Genomic DNA, 18,660 nt, shown 5'->3' on the forward strand with positions numbered 1-18,660 from the left:
TGCTCATTCTGTATAGGAGCGGGGGGCATTGCCCACTCTGGATAGGAGCCGGGGGCACTGCCCACTCCGGATAGGACCCTGGGGCAATGCCTACTCCGGATAGGACCCAGGGGCACTGCTGACTCCAGATAGGACCCAGGGTCACTGCCCACTCCAAATAGGACCATGGGGCACTGTCCATTCCGGATAGGATCTAGGGGCACTGCCCACTCCGGATAGGACCCAGGGGCACTGCCCATTCTGGATAGCACCCAGAGGCAATGCTCACTCCGGATAGGAGCCTGGGGCACTGCCCAATCTGGATAGGAGCCTGGGGCACTGCCCATTCCGGATAGGAGCCTGGGGCACTGCCCAATCTGGATAGGAGCCTGGGGCACTGCCCACTCCAGATAGGAGCCAGGGGCACTGCCTACTCCGGATAGAATCCAGGGGCAATGACCACTCTGGATAGGACCATGGGGCACTGCCCATTCCGGATAGCACCCAGAGGCAATGCTCACTCCGGATAGGAGCCTGGGGCACTGACCAATCTGGATAGGAGCCTGGGGCACTGCCCATTCCGGATAGGAGCCTGGGGCACTGCCCAATCTGGATAGGAGCCTGGGGCACTGCCCACTCCAGATAGGAGCCAGGGGCACTGCCTACTCCGGATAGAAGCCAGGGGCAATGACCACTCCGGATAGGACCCAGGGGCATGGCCCAATCCGGATGGGAACCAGGGGCACTGCCCACTCCGGATAGGACCCAGGGGCACTGCCCACTTTGGACAGGAGCGAGTGGTATTGCCCACTCCAGATAGGAGCCAGGGACATGGCCCACTCCGGATAGGACCCGGGGCACTGCCCATTCCGGATAGGTGCGAGGGGCATTGCCCACTCCGGATTGGAGCCAGGGACACTGCCCACTCCAGATAGGACCCAGCGGCATTGCCCGCTCCGGATAGGACATGGGGCACTGATCATTCTGTATAGGAGCGAGGGGCATTGCCCACTCCGGATAAGAGCTGGGGGCACTGCCCACTCCCGATAGGAGCCAGGGGCACTGCCTACTCCGGATAGAATCCAGGGGCAATGACCACTCTGGATAGGACCATGGGGCACTGCCCATTCCGGATAGCACCCAGAGGCAATGCTCACTCCGGATAGGAGCCTGGGGCACTGACCAATCTGGATAGGAGCCTGGGGCACTGCCCATTCCGGATAGGAGCCTGGGGCACTGCCCAATCTGGATAGGAGCCTGGGGCACTGCCCACTCCAGATAGGAGCCAGGGGCACTGCCTACTCCGGATAGAAGCCAGGGGCAATGACCACTCCGGATAGGACCCAGGGGCATGGCCCAATCCGGATGGGAACCAGGGGCACTGCCCACTCCGGATAGGACCCAGGGGCACTGCCCACTTTGGACAGGAGCGAGTGGTATTGCCCACTCCAGATAGGAGCCAGGGACATGGCCCACTCCGGATAGGACCCGGGGCACTGCCCATTCCGGATAGGTGCGAGGGGCATTGCCCACTCCGGATTGGAGCCAGGGACACTGCCCACTCCAGATAGGACCCAGCGGCATTGCCCGCTCCGGATAGGACATGGGGCACTGCTCATTCTGTATAGGAGCGAGGGGCATTGCCCACTCCGGATAAGAGCTGGGGGCACTGCCCACTCCAGATAGGACCCTGGGGCAATGCCCACTCCGGATAGGACCCAGGGGCACTGCTCACTCCCGATAGGACCCAGGGGCAACGCCCACTTCGGACAGGAGCCAGGGGCACTGCACACTCCAGATAGGAGCGAGGGGCAATGGCTACTCCGGACAGGACCCAGGGGCAATCCCCACTCCGGAGAGGAGCCGGGGCACTGCCCACTCTGGATAGGAGTGAGGGACATTTCCCACTCCGGTACGGCCCAGTGGCAATGCCCACTCTCGATAGGACCCAGAGGCATTTGGCAATGCCCACTCCGGATAGGACCCACGGACAGTGCCCACTCTGGATAGGTGCCGGGGCAATGCCCAATCCAGATACGTCCCAAGGGTAATGCCCACTCCGGATAGGACCCAGGGACAATGCCCACTCCCGATAGGAGCGAGTGGCATCACCCACTCCGGATAGGAGCCGGGGGCACTGCGCACTCCTGTTAGGACCCGGAGCACTGCCCACTCTGGATAGGAGCCAGGGGCACTGCCCACTCCAGATAGGACCCAGGGTCACTGCCCACTCCGAATAGGACCATGGGGCACTGTCCATTCCGGATAGGAGCCAGGGGCACTGCCCACTCCGGATAGGACCCAGGGGCACTGCCCATTCCGGATAGCACCCAGAGGCAATGCTCACTCCGGATAGGAGCCTGAGGCACTGCCCAATCTGGATAGGAGCCTGGGGCACTGCCCACTCCGGATAGGAGCCAGGGGCACTGCCCACTCCGGATAGGAGCCAGGGGCACTGCCCACTCCAGATAGGAGCCAGGGGCACAGCCCACTCCGGATAGGACCTAGCGGCAATGCCCACCCCAGATAGGACCCAGGGACAATGCCCACTCCGGATAGGACCCAGGGGGATGGCCCTCTCCGGATGGGAGCCAGGGGCACTGCCCACTCCGGATAGGACCCAGTGGCACTGCCCACTCTGGATAGGAGCCAGGGGCAATGCCCACTCCGGATAGGAGCCAGGGGCACTGCACACTCTGGATAGGACCCTGGGGCAATGCCCACTCCGGATAGGACCCAGGGGCACTGCTCACTCCAGATAGGACCTAGGGGCAACCCCCACTCCGGACAGGAGCCAGGTGCGATGCCCTCTCCAGATAGGACCCAGGGGCAAGGCCCACTCCGGAAAGGACCCAGGGGCAATGCCCACCCCGGATAGGACCCAGGGGCATTGCCCACTCCGGATAGGATCCAGGGACAATGCCCACTCTGGATAGGAGCCAGGGGCAATGCCCACTCCAGATAGGACCATGGGGCAATGCCTACTCCGGATAGGACCCAGGGACAATGCCCAATCTGGATAGGATTCATGGGCGATGCCCACTCTGGATAGGACCCAGGAGCACTGCCCACTCTGGATAGGAGCCGGGGCGATGCCCACTCCCGATAGGACCCAGGGGCAATGCCCAGTCCGTTTATGACCCAGCGGCACTGCCCACTCTGGATAGCAGCCAGGGGCAATGTTCTCTCCGGATAGAACCCAGGGGCACTGTGCACTCCTGATATGACACGGGGCGATGCCCACTCTGGAGAGGAGCCAGGGGCACTGCCCACTCTGGATAGGAGCGAGTGGCATCACCCACTCCGGATAGGAGCCAGGGGCACTGCGCACTCCTGATAGGGCCGAGAGCAATGCCCGCTCTGGATAGGAGCCAGGGGCACTGCCCACTCCAGATAGGACCCAGGGTCACTGCCCACTCCGAATAGGACCATGGGGCACTGTCCATTCCGGATAGGATCCAGGGGCACTGCCCACTCAGGATAGGACCCAGGGGCACTGCCCATTCCGGATAGCACCCAGAGGCAATGCTCACTCCGGATAGGAGCCTGGGGCACTGCCCAATCTGGATAGGAGCCTGGGGCACTGCCCACTCCGGATAGGAGCCAGGGGCACTGCCCACTCTGGATAGGAGCCGGGGCAATGCCCACTCTGGATAGGACCATGGGGCAATGCCAACTCCGGATAGGAGCCAGGGGCACAGGCCACTCCGGATAGGACCTAGGGGCAATGCTCACCCCAGATAGGACCCAGGGACAATGCCCACTCCGGATAGGACCCAGGGGCATGGCCCACTCCGGATGGGAGCCAGGGGCACTGCCAACTCCGGATAGGACCCAGGGGCACTGCCCACTTTGGACAGGAGCGAGTGGTATTGCCCACTCCAGATAGGACCCAGGGGCATGGCCCACTCCGGATGGGAGCCAGGGGCACTGCCCACTCTGGATAGGACCATGGGGCAATGCCAACTCCGGATAGGAGCCAGGGGCACAGGCCACTCCGGATAGGACCTAGGGGCAATGCCCACCCCAGATAGGACCCAGGGACAATGCCCACTCCGGATAGGACCCAGGGGCACTGCCCACTTTGGACAGGAGCGAGTGGTATTGCCCACTCCAGATAGGAGCCAGGGACATGGCCCACTCCGGATAGGACCCGGGGCACTGCCCATTCCGGATAGGTGCGAGGGGCATTGCCCACTCCGGATAGGAGACAGGGACACTGCCCACTCCAGATAGGACCCAACGGCATTGCCCGCTCCGGATAGGACACGGGGCACTGCTCATTCTGTATAGGAGCGAGGGGCATTGCCCACTCTGGATAGGAGCCGGGGGCACTGCCCACTCCGGATAGGACCCTGGGGCAATGCCTACTCCGGATAGGACCCAGGGGCACTGCTGACTCCAGATAGGACCCAGGGTCACTGCCCACTCCAAATAGGACCATGGGGCACTGTCCATTCCGGATAGGATCCAGGGGCACTGCCCACTCCGGATAGGACCCAGGGGCACTGCCCATTCCGGATAGCACCCAGAGGCAATGCTCACTCCGGATAGGAGCCTGGGGCACTGCCCAATCTGGATAGGAGCCTGGGGCACTGCCCACTCCGGATAGGAGCCAGGGGCACTGCCCACTCCGGATAGAAGCCAGGGGCAATGACCACTCTGGAAAGGACCATGGGGCAATGCCCACTCCGGATAGGAGCCAGGGGCACAGCCCACTCCGGATAGGACCTAGGGGCAATGCCCACCCCAGATAGGCTCCAGGGACAATGCCCACTCCGGATAGGACCCAGGGGCATGGCCCAATCCGAATGGGAACCAGGGGCACTGCCCACTCCGGATAGGACCCAGGGGCACTGCCCACTTTGGACAGGAGCGAGTGGTATTGCCCACTCCAGATAGGAGCCAGGGACATGGCCCACTCCGGATAGGACCCGGGGCACTGCCCATTCCGGATAGGTGCGAGGGGCATTGCCCATTCTGGATTGGAGCCAGGGACACTGCCCACTCCAGATAGAACCCAGCGGCATTGCCCGCTCCGGATAGGACATGGGGCACTGCTCATTCTGTATAGGAGCGAGGGGCATTGCCCACTCCGGATAAGAGCCGGGGGCACTGCCCACTCCGGATAGGACCCAGGGGCACTGCTCACTCCGGATAGGACCCAGGGGCAATGCCCACTTCGGACAGGAGCCAGGGGCACTGCACACTCCAGATAGGAGCGAGGGGCAATGGCTACTCCGGACAGGACCAAGGGGCAATCCCCACTCCGGAGAGGAGCCGGGGCACTGCCCACTCTGGATAGGAGTGAGGGACATTTCCCACTCCGGTACGGCCCAGTGGCAATGCCCACTCTCGATAGGACCCAGAGGCATTTGGCAATGCCCACTCCGGATCGGACCCACGGACAATGCCCACTCTGGATAGGTGCCGGGGCAATGCCCAATCCAGATACGTCCCAGGGGTAATGCCCACTCCGGATAGGACCCAGGGACAATGCCCACTCCCAATAGGAGCGAGTGGCATCACCCACTCCGGATAGGAGCCAGGGGCACTGCGCACTCCTGATAGGCCCCGGAGCACTGCCCACTCTGGATAGGAGCCAGGGGCACTGCCCACTCCAGATAGGACCCAGGGTCACTGCCCACTCCGAATAGGACCATGGGGCACTGTCCATTCCAGATAGGAGCCAGGGGCACTGCCCACTCCGGATAGGACCCAGGGGCACTGCCCATTCCGGATAGCACCCAGAGGCAATGCTCACTCCGGATAGGAGCCTGGGGCACTGCCCAATCTGGATAGGAGCCTGGGGCACTGCCCACTCCGGATAGGAGCCAGGGGCACTGCCCACTCCGGATAGGAGCCAGGGGCAATGCCCCCTCCGAATAGGAGCCAGTGGCACAGCCCACTCCGGATAGGACCTAGCGGCAATGCCCACCCCAGATAGGACCCAGGGACAATGCCCACTCCGGATAGGACCCAGGGGGATGGCCCTCTCCGGATGGGAGCCAGGGGCACTGCCCACTCTGGATAGGACCCAGGGGCACTGCCCACTTTGGACAGGAGTGAGTGGCATTGCCCACTCCAGATAGGAGCCAGGGACATGACCCACTCCGGATAGGACACGGGGCACTGCCCATTCCGGATAGGTGCGAGGGGCATTGCCCACTCTGGATAGGAGCCAGGGACACTGCCCACTCCAGATAGGACCCAGCGGCATTGCCCGCTCCGGATAGGACACGGGGCACTGCCCATTCTGTATAGGAGCGAGGGGCATTGACCACTCTGGATAGGAGCCGGGGGCACTGCCCACTCCGGATAGGACCCTGGGGCAATGCCCACTCCGGATAGGACACAGAGCCACTGCTCACTCTGGATAGGACCCAGGGGCAATGCCCACTCCGGATAGGACCCAGGGGCATGGCCCTCTCCGGATGGGAGCCAGGGGCACTGCCCACTCCGGATAGGACCCAGGGGCACTGCTCACTTTGGACAGGAGCGAGTGGTATTGCCCACTCCAGATAGGAGCCAGGGACATGGCCCACTCCGGATAGGACCCGGGGCGCTGCCCATTCCGGATAGGTGTGAGGGGCATTGCCCACTCCGGATAGGAGCCAGGGACACTGCCCACTCCAGATAGGACCCAGCGGCATTGCCCGCTCCGGATAGGACACAGGGCACTGCCCATTCTGTATAGGAGCGAGGGGCATTGCCCACTCTGGATAGGAGCCGGGGGCACTGCTCACTCCGGATAGGACCCAGGGGCACTGCTCACTCTGGATAGGACCCAGGGGCAACGCCCACTTCGGACAGGAGCCAGGGGCACTGTACACTCCAGATCGGAGCAAGGGGCAATGGCTACTCCGGACAGGACCCAGGGGCAATCCCCACTCCGGAGAGGAGCCGGGGCACTGCCCACTCTGGATAGGAGTGAGGGACATTGCCCACTCCGGTACGGCCCAATGGCAATGCCAACTCTCGATAGGACCCAGAGGCATTTGGTAATGCCCACTCCGGATAGGACCCAGGGACAATAACCACTCTGGATAGGAGCCGGGGCAATGCCCACTCCAGCTATTACCCAGGGGTAATGCCCACTCCGGATAGGACCCAGGGGCAATGCCCACTCTGGATAGGATCCAGCGGCAATGCCCACTCCGGATAGGACCCAGGGGCACTGCCCATTCTGGATAGGAGCCGGGGCAATGCCCACTCCATATAGGACCCAGGGGCAATGCCCACTCCAGATAGGACCCAGGGACAATGCCCACTCCGGATAGGATCCAGGGGCGATGCCCACTCCAGATAGGACCATGGGGCATTGCCCACTCCGGATACGAGCCAGGGGCACTGCCCACTCCGGATAGGAGCCAGGGGCACTGCCCACTCTGGATAGGATCCAGGGGCAATGCCCACTCTGGATAGTACCCAGGGGCAATGCCCACTCCTGATAGGACCCAGGGGCAATGACCACTCCAGATAGTACCCAGGAGCATTGCCCACTCGGGCTAGGCCCCAGGGGCACTGCCCACTCCGGATAGGACCTGGGGCACTGTCCACTCCGAATAGGACCCATGGGCAATGCCCACTCCAGATAGGACCCAAAGGCAATGCCCACTCCAGATAGGACCCAGGGCAATGCCCACTCTGGATATGAGCCAGGGGCACTGCCCACTCCAGATAGGACAATGGGGCACTGCCCACTCTGAATAGGACCATGGGGCACTGTCCATTCTGGACAGGAGCCAGGGGCACTGCCCACTCCGGATAGGAGCCAGGGACAATGCCCACTCCGGATAGGACACAGGGGCAATGCCCACCCAGGATAGGACCAAGGGACAATGCCCACTCCGGATAGGAGCTGGGGCAGTGCCCACCCCGGATAGGACCCAGGGACAATGCCCACTCCGGATAGGACCCAGGGGCACTGCCCACTTCGGACAGGAGCACGGGGCATTGCCCACTCCGGGTAGGAGCCAGGGACATGGCCCACTCCGGATAGGACCCAGGGGCACTGCCCATTCCGGATAGGTGTGAGGGGCATTGCTCACTCCGGATAGGAGCTGGGGGCACTGCCCACTCCGGATAGGACCCTGGGGCAATGCCACTCTGGATAGGACCCAGGGGCACTGCTCACTCTGGATAGGACCTAGGGGCAATGCCCACTCCGGAGAGGAGCCATGGGCAATGCCCACTCCAGATAGGACCATGGGGCAATGCCCACTCTGGATAGGACCCAGGGGCAATGCCCACCCCGGATAGGACCCAGGGGCATTGCCCACTCCGGATAGGAGCCAGTGGCAATGCCCACTCCGGATAGGACCCAGGGACAATGCCCACTCTGGATAGGAGCCAGGGGCAATGCCCACTCCGGATTGGAGCCAGGGGCACTGCAAACTCTGGATAGGACCCTGGGGCAATGCCCACTCCGGATAGGACCCAGGGGCACTGCTCACTCCGGATAGGACCTAGGGGCAACGCCCACTCCGGACAGGAGCCAGGGGCACTGCCCACTCCAGATAGGACCCAGGGGCACTGCTCACTCTGGATAGGACCTAGGGGCAATGCCCACTCCGGACAGAAGCCAGGGGCGATGCCCACTCTGGATAGGACCCAGGGGCAATGCCCACTCCGAATAGGACCCAGGGGCAATGCCCACACCGGATAGGACCCAGGGGCATTGCCCACTCCGGATAGGAGCCAGTGGCAATGCCCACTCCGGATAGGACCGGGGACAATGCCCACTCTGGATAGGATTCAGGGGCGATGCCCACTCCGGATAGGACCCAGGAGCACTGCCCACTCTGGATAGGAGCCGGGGCGATGCCCACTCCAGATAGGACCCAGGGGCAATGCCCACACCGGACAGGACCCAGGGACACTGCCCACTCCGGATAGGAGCCAGGGGCACTCCCCGCTCTGGATAGGATCCAGGGGCGATGCCCACTCTGGATAGGACCCAGGGGCAATGAGCACTCCAGATAGGACCCAGGGGCATTGCCCACTCTGGTTAGGACCCAGGGGCACTGCCCACTCCGGGTAGGACCTGGGGCACTGTCCACTCCGGATAGGACCATGGGGCAATGCCCACTCCAGATAGGACCCAGGGGCAATGCTCACTCCGGATATGAGCCAGGGGCACTGCCCACCCCGGATAGGACCACGGGGCACTGCCCACTCCGGATAGGACCATGGGGCACTGTCCATTCTGGATAGGAGCCAGAGGCAATGCCCACTCTGGATAGGACCCAGTGGCACTGCTCACTCCGGATAGGACCTGGGGCACTGTCCACTCTGGATAGGACCCAGGGGCAATGCCCACTCCAGATAGGACCCAAGGGCAATGCCAACTCCAGATAGGACCCAGGGGCAATGCCCACTCTGAATATGAGCCAGGGGCACTGCCCACTCCGGATAGGACCATGGGGCACTGTCCATTCTGGATAGGAGCCAGGGGCACTGCCCACTCCGGATATGACCCAGGGGCACTGCCCATTCCGGATAGGAGCCAGGGGCAATGCTCACTCCGAATAGGACCATGGGGCACTGTCCATTCCGGATAGGAGCCAGGGGCACTGCCCACTCCGGACCAGACCCAGGGGCACTGCCCACTCCTGATAGCACCCAGGGGCAATGCTCACTCCGGATAGCACCCAGGGGAAAGGCTCACTCCGGCTAGGACCCAGGGGCACTGACCACTCCGGATAGGAGCTGGGGCAGTGCCCTCTCCGGATAGGAGCCAGGGACAATGCCCACTCTGGATAGGACCCAGGGGCAATGCCCACCCCGGATAGGACCCAGGGACAATGCCCACTCCAGATAGGAGCCGGGGCAATGCCCACCCCGGATAGGACCCAGGGACAATGCCCACTCCAGATAGGAGCTGGGGCAGTGCCCTCTCCGGATAGGAGTCAGGGACAATGCCCACTCTGGATAGGACCCAGGGGCAATGCCCACCCCGGATAGGACCCAGGGACAATGCCCACTCCGGATAGGAGCCAGGGACAATGCTCACTTTGGATAGGACCATGGGGCAATGCCCACCCCAGATAGGACCCAGGGACAATGCCCACTCCGGATAGGACCCAGGGGCATGGCTCACTCCGGATGGGAGCCAGGGGCACTGCCCACTCCAGATAGGACCCAGGGGCACTGCCCACTTTGGACAGGAGCGAGGGGCATTTCCCACTCCGGATAGGAGCCAGGGACATGGCCCACTCCGGAGAGGACCCAGGGGCACTGCCCATTCCTGATAGGTGTGAAGGGCATTGCCCACTCCAGTTAGGAGCCGGGGGCACTGCCCACTCTGGATAGGACCCTGGGGCAATTACCACTCCGGATAAGACCCAGGGGCACTGCTCAATCCGGATAGGACCCAGGCGCAATGCCCACTCCGGATAGGACCCAGGGGCACTGCTCACTCCGGATAGGACCTAGGGGCAATGCCCACTCCGGACAGAAGCCAGGGGCGATGCCCACTCCGGATAGGACACAGGGGCAATGCCCACTCCGAATAGGACCCAGGGGCAATGCCCACCCCGGATAGGGCCCAGGGGCATTGCCCACTCCGGATAGGAGCCAGTGGCAATGCCCACTCTGGATAGGACCCAGGGACAATGCCCACTCTGGATAGGAGCCAGGGGCAATGCCCACTCCGGATAGGAGCCAGGGGCACTGCAAACTCTGGATAGGACCCTGGGGCAATGCCCACTCCGGATAGGACACAGGGGCACTGCTCACTCCGAATAGGACCTAGGGGCAACGCCCACTCCAGACAGGAGCCAGGTGCGATGCCCTCTCCAGATAGGACCCAGGGGCAATGCCCACTCCAGATAGGTCCCAGGGGCAATGCCCACCCCGGATAGGACCCAGGGGCATTGCCCACTCTGGATAGGATCCAGTGGCAATGCCCACTCTGGATAGGACCCAGGGACAATGCCCACTCTGGATAGGAGCCAGGGGCAATGCCCACTCCAGATAGGACCATGGGGCAATGCCTACTCCGGATAGGACCCAGGGACAATGCCCACTCTGGATAGGATTCAGGGGCGATGCCCACTCCGGATAGGACCCAGGAGCACTGCACACACTGGATAGGAGCCGGGGCGATGCCCACTCCAGATAGGACCCAGGGGCAATGCTCACTCTGGATAGGACCCAGGGACAATGCCCACTCTGGATAGGATCCAGGGGCGATGCCCACTCCGGATAGGACCCAGGGGCAATGCCCACACCGGATAGGACCCAGGGACACTGCACACTCCGGATAGGAGCCAGGGGCACTCCCCACTCTGGATAGGATCCAGGGGCGATGCCCACTCCGGATAGGACCCAGGGGCAATGACCACTCCAGATAGGACCCAGGGGCATTGCCCACTGTGGTTAGGACCCAGGGGCACTGCCCATTCCGGGTAGGACCTGGGGCACTGTCCACTCCGGATAGGACCATGGGGCAATGCCCACTCCAGATAGGATGCAAGGGCAATGCCCACTCCAGATAGGACCCAGGGGCAATGCTCACTCCGGATATGAGCCAGGGGCACTGCCCACCCCGGATAGGACCATGGGGCACTGCCCACTCCGGATAGGACCATGGGGCACTGTCCATTCTGGATAGGAGCCAGAGGCAATGCCCACTCTGGATAGGACCCAGTGGCACTGCTCACTCCGGATAGGGCCTGGGGCACTGTCCACTCTGGATAGGACCCAGGGGCAATGCCCACTCCAGATAGGACCCAAGGGCAATGTAAACTCCAGATAGGACCCAGGGGCAATGCCCACTCTGGATATGAGCCAGGGGCACTGCCCACTCCGGATAGGACCATGGGACACTGCCCACTCTGGATAGGACCATGTGGCACTGTCCATTCCGGATAGGAGCCAGGGGCAATGCTCACTCTGAATAGGCCCATGGGGCACTGTCCATTCCGGATAGGAGCCAGGGGCACTGCCCACTCCGGACCAGACCCAGGGGCACTGCCCAATCCGGATAGCACCCAGGGGCAATGCTCACTCCGGATTGGACCCAGGGGCAATGCTCACTCCGGATAGCACCCAGGGGAAAGGCTCACTCCGGCTAGGACCCAGGGGCACTGACCACTCCGGATAGGAGCTGGGGCAGTGCCCTCTCTGGATAGGAGCCAGGGACAATGCCCACTCTGGATAGGACACAGGGGCAATGCCCACCCTGCATAGGACCCAGGGACAATGCCCACTCCAGATAAGAGCTGGGGCAATGCCCACTCCGGATAGGAGCCAGGGACAATGCCCACTTTGGATAGGACCATGGGGCAATGCCCAACCCAGATAGGACCCAGGGACAATGCCCTCTCCGAATAGGACCCAGGGGCATGGCTCACTCCGGATGGGAGCCAGGGGCACTGCCCACTCCAGATAGGACCCAGGGGCACTGCTCACTCCGGATAGGACCTAGGGGCAATGCCCACTCCCGACAGAAGCCAGGGGCGATGCCCACTCTGGATAGGACCCAGGGGCAATGCCCACTCCGAATAGGACCCAGGGGCAATGCCCACACCGGATAGGACCCAGGGGCATTGCCCACTCCGGATAGGAGCCAGTGGCAATGCCCACTCCGGATAGGACCGGGGACAATGCCCACTCTGGATAGGAGCCAGGGGCAATGCCCACTCCGGATAGGAGCCGGGGCAATGCCCACTCCACATAGGACCCAGGGGCAATGCCCACTCCAGATAGGACCCAGGGACAATGCCCACTCTGGATAGGATCCAGGGGCGATGCCCACTCTGGATAGGACCCGGGGACAATGCCCACTCTGGATAGGAGCCAGGGGCAATGCCTACTCTGGATAGAAGCCAGGGCAATGCCCACTCCAGGTAGGACCCAGGGGCAATGCCCACTCCGGATAGGACCCAGGGACAATGCCCACCGTGGATAGGATCCAGGGGCGATGTCCACTCCGGATAGGACCCGGGGCAATGCCCACTCTGGATAGGAGCCAGGGGCACTGCCCACTCTGGATAGGAGCCAGGGGCACTGCCCACTCTGGATAGGATCCAGGGGTAATGCCCACTCCAGATAGGACCCAGGGGCAATGCCCACTCCGGATATGAGCCAGGGGCAATGCCCACTCCGGATAGGACCATGGGGCACTGCCACTCTGGATAGGACCATGGGGCACTGTCCATTCTGGATAGGAGCCGGGGCAATGCCCACTCCAGAAAGGACCCAGGGGCAATGCCCACTCCGGATAGGACCCAGGGACAATGCCCACTCTGGATATGATCCAGGGGCGATTCCCACTCCGGATAGGACCCAGGGGCACTGCCCATTCCGGATAGGAGCCGGGGCGATGCCCACTCCAGATAGGACGCAGGGGCAATGCTCACTCTGGATAGGACCCAGGGACAATGCCCACTCTGGATAGGACCCAGGGGCGATGCCCACTCTGGATAGGACCCAGGAGCAATGCCCACACCGGATCGGACCCAGGGACACTGCCCACTCCGGATAGGAGCCAGGGGCACTCCCCACTCTGGATAGGATCCAGGGGCGATGCCCACTCCGGGTAGGACCTGGGGCACTGTCCACTCCGGATAGGACCATGGGGCAATGCCCACTCCAGATAGGATGCAAGGGCAATGCCCACTCCAGATAGGACCCAGGGGCAATGCTCACTCTGGATATGAGCCAGGGGCACTGCCCACCCCGGATAGGACCATGGGGCACTGCCCACTCCGGATAGGACCATGGGGCACTGTCCATTCTGGATAGGAGCCAGAGGCAATGCCCACTCTGGATAGGACCCAGTGGCACTGCTCACTCCGGATAGGACCTGGGGCACTGCCCACTCTGGATAGGACCCAGGGGCAATGCCCACTCCAGATAGGACCCAAGGGCAATGCAAACTCCAGATAGGACCCAGGGGCAATGCCCACTCTGGATATGAGCCAGGGGCACTGCCCACTCCGGATAGGACCATGGGGCACTGCCCACTCTGGATAGGACCATGTGGCACTGTCCATTCTGGATAGGAGCCAGGGGCACTGCCCACTCTGGATATGACCCAGGGGCACTGCCCATTCCGGATAGGAGCCAGGGGCAATGCTCACTCTGAATAGGACCATGGGGCACTGTCCATTCCAGATAGGAGCCAGGGGCACTGCCCACTCCGGACCAGACCCAGGGGCACTGCCCAATCCGGATAGCCCCCAGGGGCAATGCTCACTCCGGATTGGACCCAGGGGCAATGCCCACTCCAGATAGGAGCCAGGGCAATGCCCACTCCACATAGGACCCAGGGACAATGCCCACTCTGGATAGAATCCAGGGGCGATGCCCACTCTGGATAGGACCCGGGGACAATGCCCACTCTGGATAGGAGCCAGGGGCAATGCCCACTCTGGATAGAAGCCAGGGCAATGCCCACTCCAGGTAGGACCCAGGGGCAATGCCCACTCCGGATAGGACCCAGGGACAATGCCCACTGTGGATAGGATCCAGGGGCGTTGTCCACTCCGGATAGGACCCGGGGAAATGCCCACTCCGGATAGGAGCCAGGGGCACTGCCCACTCTGGATAGGAGCCAGGGGCACTGCCCACTCTGGATAGGATCCAGGGGCAATGCCCACTCCAGATAGGACCCAGGGGCAATGCCCACTCCGGATATGAGCCAGGGGCACTGCCCACTCCGGATAGGACCCAGGGGCACTGCTCACTCCGGATAGGACCTAGGGGCAACGCCCACTCCGGACAGGAGCCAGGTGCGATGCCCTCTCCAGATAGGACCCAGGGGCAATGCCCACTCCAGATAGGTCCCAGGGGCAATGCCCAACCTGGATAGGACCCAGGGGCATTGCCCACTCCGGATCGGATCCAGTGGCAATGCCCACTCTGGATAGGACCCAGGGACAATGCCCACTCTGGATAGGAGCCAGGGGCAATGCCCACTCCAGATAGGACCATGGGGCAATGCCTCCTCCAGATAGGATCCAGGGACAATGCCCACTCTGGATAGGATTCAGGGGCGATGCCCACTCCGGATAGGACCCAGGAGCACTGCCCACTCTGGATAGGAGCCGGGGCGATGCCCACTCCAGATAGGACCCAGGGGCAATGCCCACTCTGGATAGGACCCAGGGACAGTGCCCACTCTGGATAGGATCCAGGGGCGATGCCCACTCCGGATAGGACCCAGGGGCAATGCCCACACCGGATAGGACCCAGGGACACTGCCCACTCCGGATAGGAGCCAGGGGCACTCCCCGCTCTGGATAGGATCCAGGGGCGATGCCCACTCTGGATAGGACCCAGGGGCAATGAGCACTCCAGATAGGACCCAGGGGCATTGCCCACTCTGGTTAGGACCCAGGGGCACTGCCCACTCCGGGTAGGACCTGGGGCACTGTCCACTCCGGATAGGACCATGGGGCAATGCCCACTCCAGATAGGACCCAGGGGCAATGCTCATTCCGGATATGAGCCAGGGGCACTGCCCACCCCGGATAGGACCACGGGGCACTGCCCACTCCGGATAGGACCATGGGGCACTGTCCATTCTGGATAGGAGCCAGAGGCAATGCCCACTCTGGATAGGACCCAGTGGCACTGCTCACTCCGGATAGGACCTGGGGCACTGTCCACTCTGGATAGGACCCAGGGGCAATGCCCACTCCAGATAGGACCCAAGGGCAATGCCAACTCCAGATAGGACCCAGGGGCAATGCCCACTCTGAATATGAGCCAGGGGCACTGCCCACTCCGGATAGGACCATGGGGCACTGTCCATTCTGGATAGGAGCCAGGGGCACTGCCCACTCCGGATATGACCCAGGGGCACTGCCCATTCCGGATAGGAGCCAGGGGCAATGCTCACTCCGAATAGGACCATGGGGCACTGTCCATTCCGGATAGGAGCCAGGGGCACTGCCCACTCCGGACCAGACCCAGGGGCACTGCCCACTCCTGATAGCACCCAGGGGCAATGCTCACTCCGGATAGCACCCAGGGGAAAGGCTCACTCCGGCTAGGACCCAGGGGCACTGACCACTCCGGATAGGAGCTGGGGCAGTGCCCTCTCCGGATAGGAGCCAGGGACAATGCCCACTCTGGATAGGACCCAGGGGCAATGCCCACCCCGGATAGGACCCAGGGACAATGCCCACTCCAGATAGGAGCCGGGGCAATGCCCACCCCGGATAGGACCCAGGGACAATGCCCACTCCAGATAGGAGCTGGGGCAGTGCCCTCTCCGGATAGGAGTCAGGGACAATGCCCACTCTGGATAGGACCCAGGGGCAATGCCCACCCCGGATAGGACCCAGGGACAATGCCCACTCCGGATAGGAGCCAGGGACAATGCTCACTTTGGATAGGACCATGGGGCAATGCCCACCCCAGATAGGACCCAGGGACAATGCCCACTCCGGATAGGACCCAGGGGCATGGCTCACTCCGGATGGGAGCCAGGGGCACTGCCCACTCCAGATAGGACCCAGGGGCACTGCCCACTTTGGACAGGAGCGAGGGGCATTTCCCACTCCGGATAGGAGCCAGGGACATGGCCCACTCCGGATAGGACCCAGGGGCACTGCCCATTCCTGATAGGTGTGAAGGGCATTGCCCACTCCAGTTAGGAGCCGGGGGCACTGCCCACTCTGGATAGGACCCTGGGGCAATTACCACTCCGGATAAGACCCAGGGGCACTGCTCAATCCAGATAGGACCCAGGCGCAATGCCCACTCCGGATAGGACCCAGGGGCACTGCTCACTCCGGATAGGACCTAGGGGCAATGCCCACTCCGGACAGAAGCCAGGGGCGATGCCCACTCCGGATAGGACACAGGGGCAATGCCCACTCCGAATAGGACCCAGGGGCAATGCCCACCCCGGATAGGGCCCAGGGGCATTGCCCACTCCGGATAGGAGCCAGTGGCAATGCCCACTCTGGATAGGACCCAGGGACAATGCCCACTCTGGATAGGAGCCAGGGGCAATGCCCACTCCGGATAGGAGCCAGGGGCACTGCAAACTCTGGATAGGACCCTGGGGCAATGCCCACTCCGGATAGGACACAGGGGCACTGCTCACTCCGAATAGGACCTAGGGGCAACGCCCACTCCAGACAGGAGCCAGGTGCGATGCCCTCTCCAGATAGGACCCAGGGGCAATGCCCACTCCAGATAGGTCCCAGGGGCAATGCCCACCCCGGATAGGACCCAGGGGCATTGCCCACTCTGGATAGGATCCAGTGGCAATGCCCACTCTGGATAGGACCCAGGGACAATGCCCACTCTGGATAGGAGCCAGGGGCAATGCCCACTCCAGATAGGACCATGGGGCAATGCCTACTCCGGATAGGACCCAGGGACAATGCCCACTCTGGATAGGATTCAGGGGCGATGCCCACTCCGGATAGGACCCAGGAGCACTGCACACACTGGATAGGAGCCGGGGCGATGCCCACTCCAGATAGGACCCAGGGGCAATGCTCACTCTGGATAGGACCCAGGGACAATGCCCACTCTGGATAGGATCCAGGGGCGATGCCCACTCCGGATAGGATCCAGGGGCAATGCCCACACCGGATAGGACCCAGGGACACTGCACACTCCGGATAGGAGCCAGGGGCACTCCCCACTCTGGATAGGATCCAGGGGCGATGCCCACTCCGGATAGGACCCAGGGGCAATGACCACTCCAGATAGGACCCAGGGGCATTGCCCACTGTGGTTAGGACCCAGGGGCACTGCCCATTCCGGGTAGGACCTGGGGCACTGTCCACTCCGGATAGGACCATGGGGCAATGCCCACTCCAGATAGGATGCAAGGGCAATGCCCACTCCAGATAGGACCCAGGGGCAATGCTCACTCCGGATATGAGCCAGGGGCACTGCCCACCCCGGATAGGACCATGGGGCACTGCCCACTCCGGATAGGACCATGGGGCACTGTCCATTCTGGATAGGAGCCAGAGGCAATGCCCACTCTGGATAGGACCCAGTGGCACTGCTCACTCCGGATAGGGCCTGGGGCACTGTCCACTCTGGATAGGACCCAGGGGCAATGCCCACTCCAGATAGGACCCAAGGGCAATGTAAACTCCAGATAGGACCCAGGGGCAATGCCCACTCTGGATATGAGCCAGGGGCACTGCCCACTCCGGATAGGACCATGGGACACTGCCCACTCTGGATAGGACCATGTGGCACTGTCCATTCTGGATAGGAGCCAGGGGCACTGCCCATTCCGGATAGGAGCCAGGGGCAATGCTCACTCTGAATAGGCCCATGGGGCACTGTCCATTCCGGATAGGAGCCAGGGGCACTGCCCACTCCGGACCAGACCCAGGGGCACTGCCCAATCCGGATAGCACCCAGGGGCAATGCTCACTCCGAATTGGACCCAGGGGCAATGCTCACTCCGGATAGCACCCAGGGGAAAGGCTCACTCCGGCTAGGACCCAGGGGCACTGACCACTCCGGATAGGAGCTGGGGCAGTGCCCTCTCTGGATAGGAGCCAGGGACAATGCCCACTCTGGATAGGACACAGGGGCAATGCCCACCCCGCATAGGACCCAGGGACAATGCCCACTCCAGATAGGAGCTGGGGCAATGCCCACTCCGGATAGGAGCCAGGGACAATGCCCACTTTGGATAGGACCATGGGGCAATGCCCACCCCAGATAGGGCCCAGGGACAAT

The sequence above is a fragment of the Somniosus microcephalus genome, chromosome 23 (genome assembly GCF_052327205.1).
Source record: "Somniosus microcephalus isolate GS21.2 chromosome 23, FLI_Smic_1.0, whole genome shotgun sequence".
Classification (NCBI taxonomy): Eukaryota; Metazoa; Chordata; class Chondrichthyes; order Squaliformes; family Somniosidae; genus Somniosus; species Somniosus microcephalus.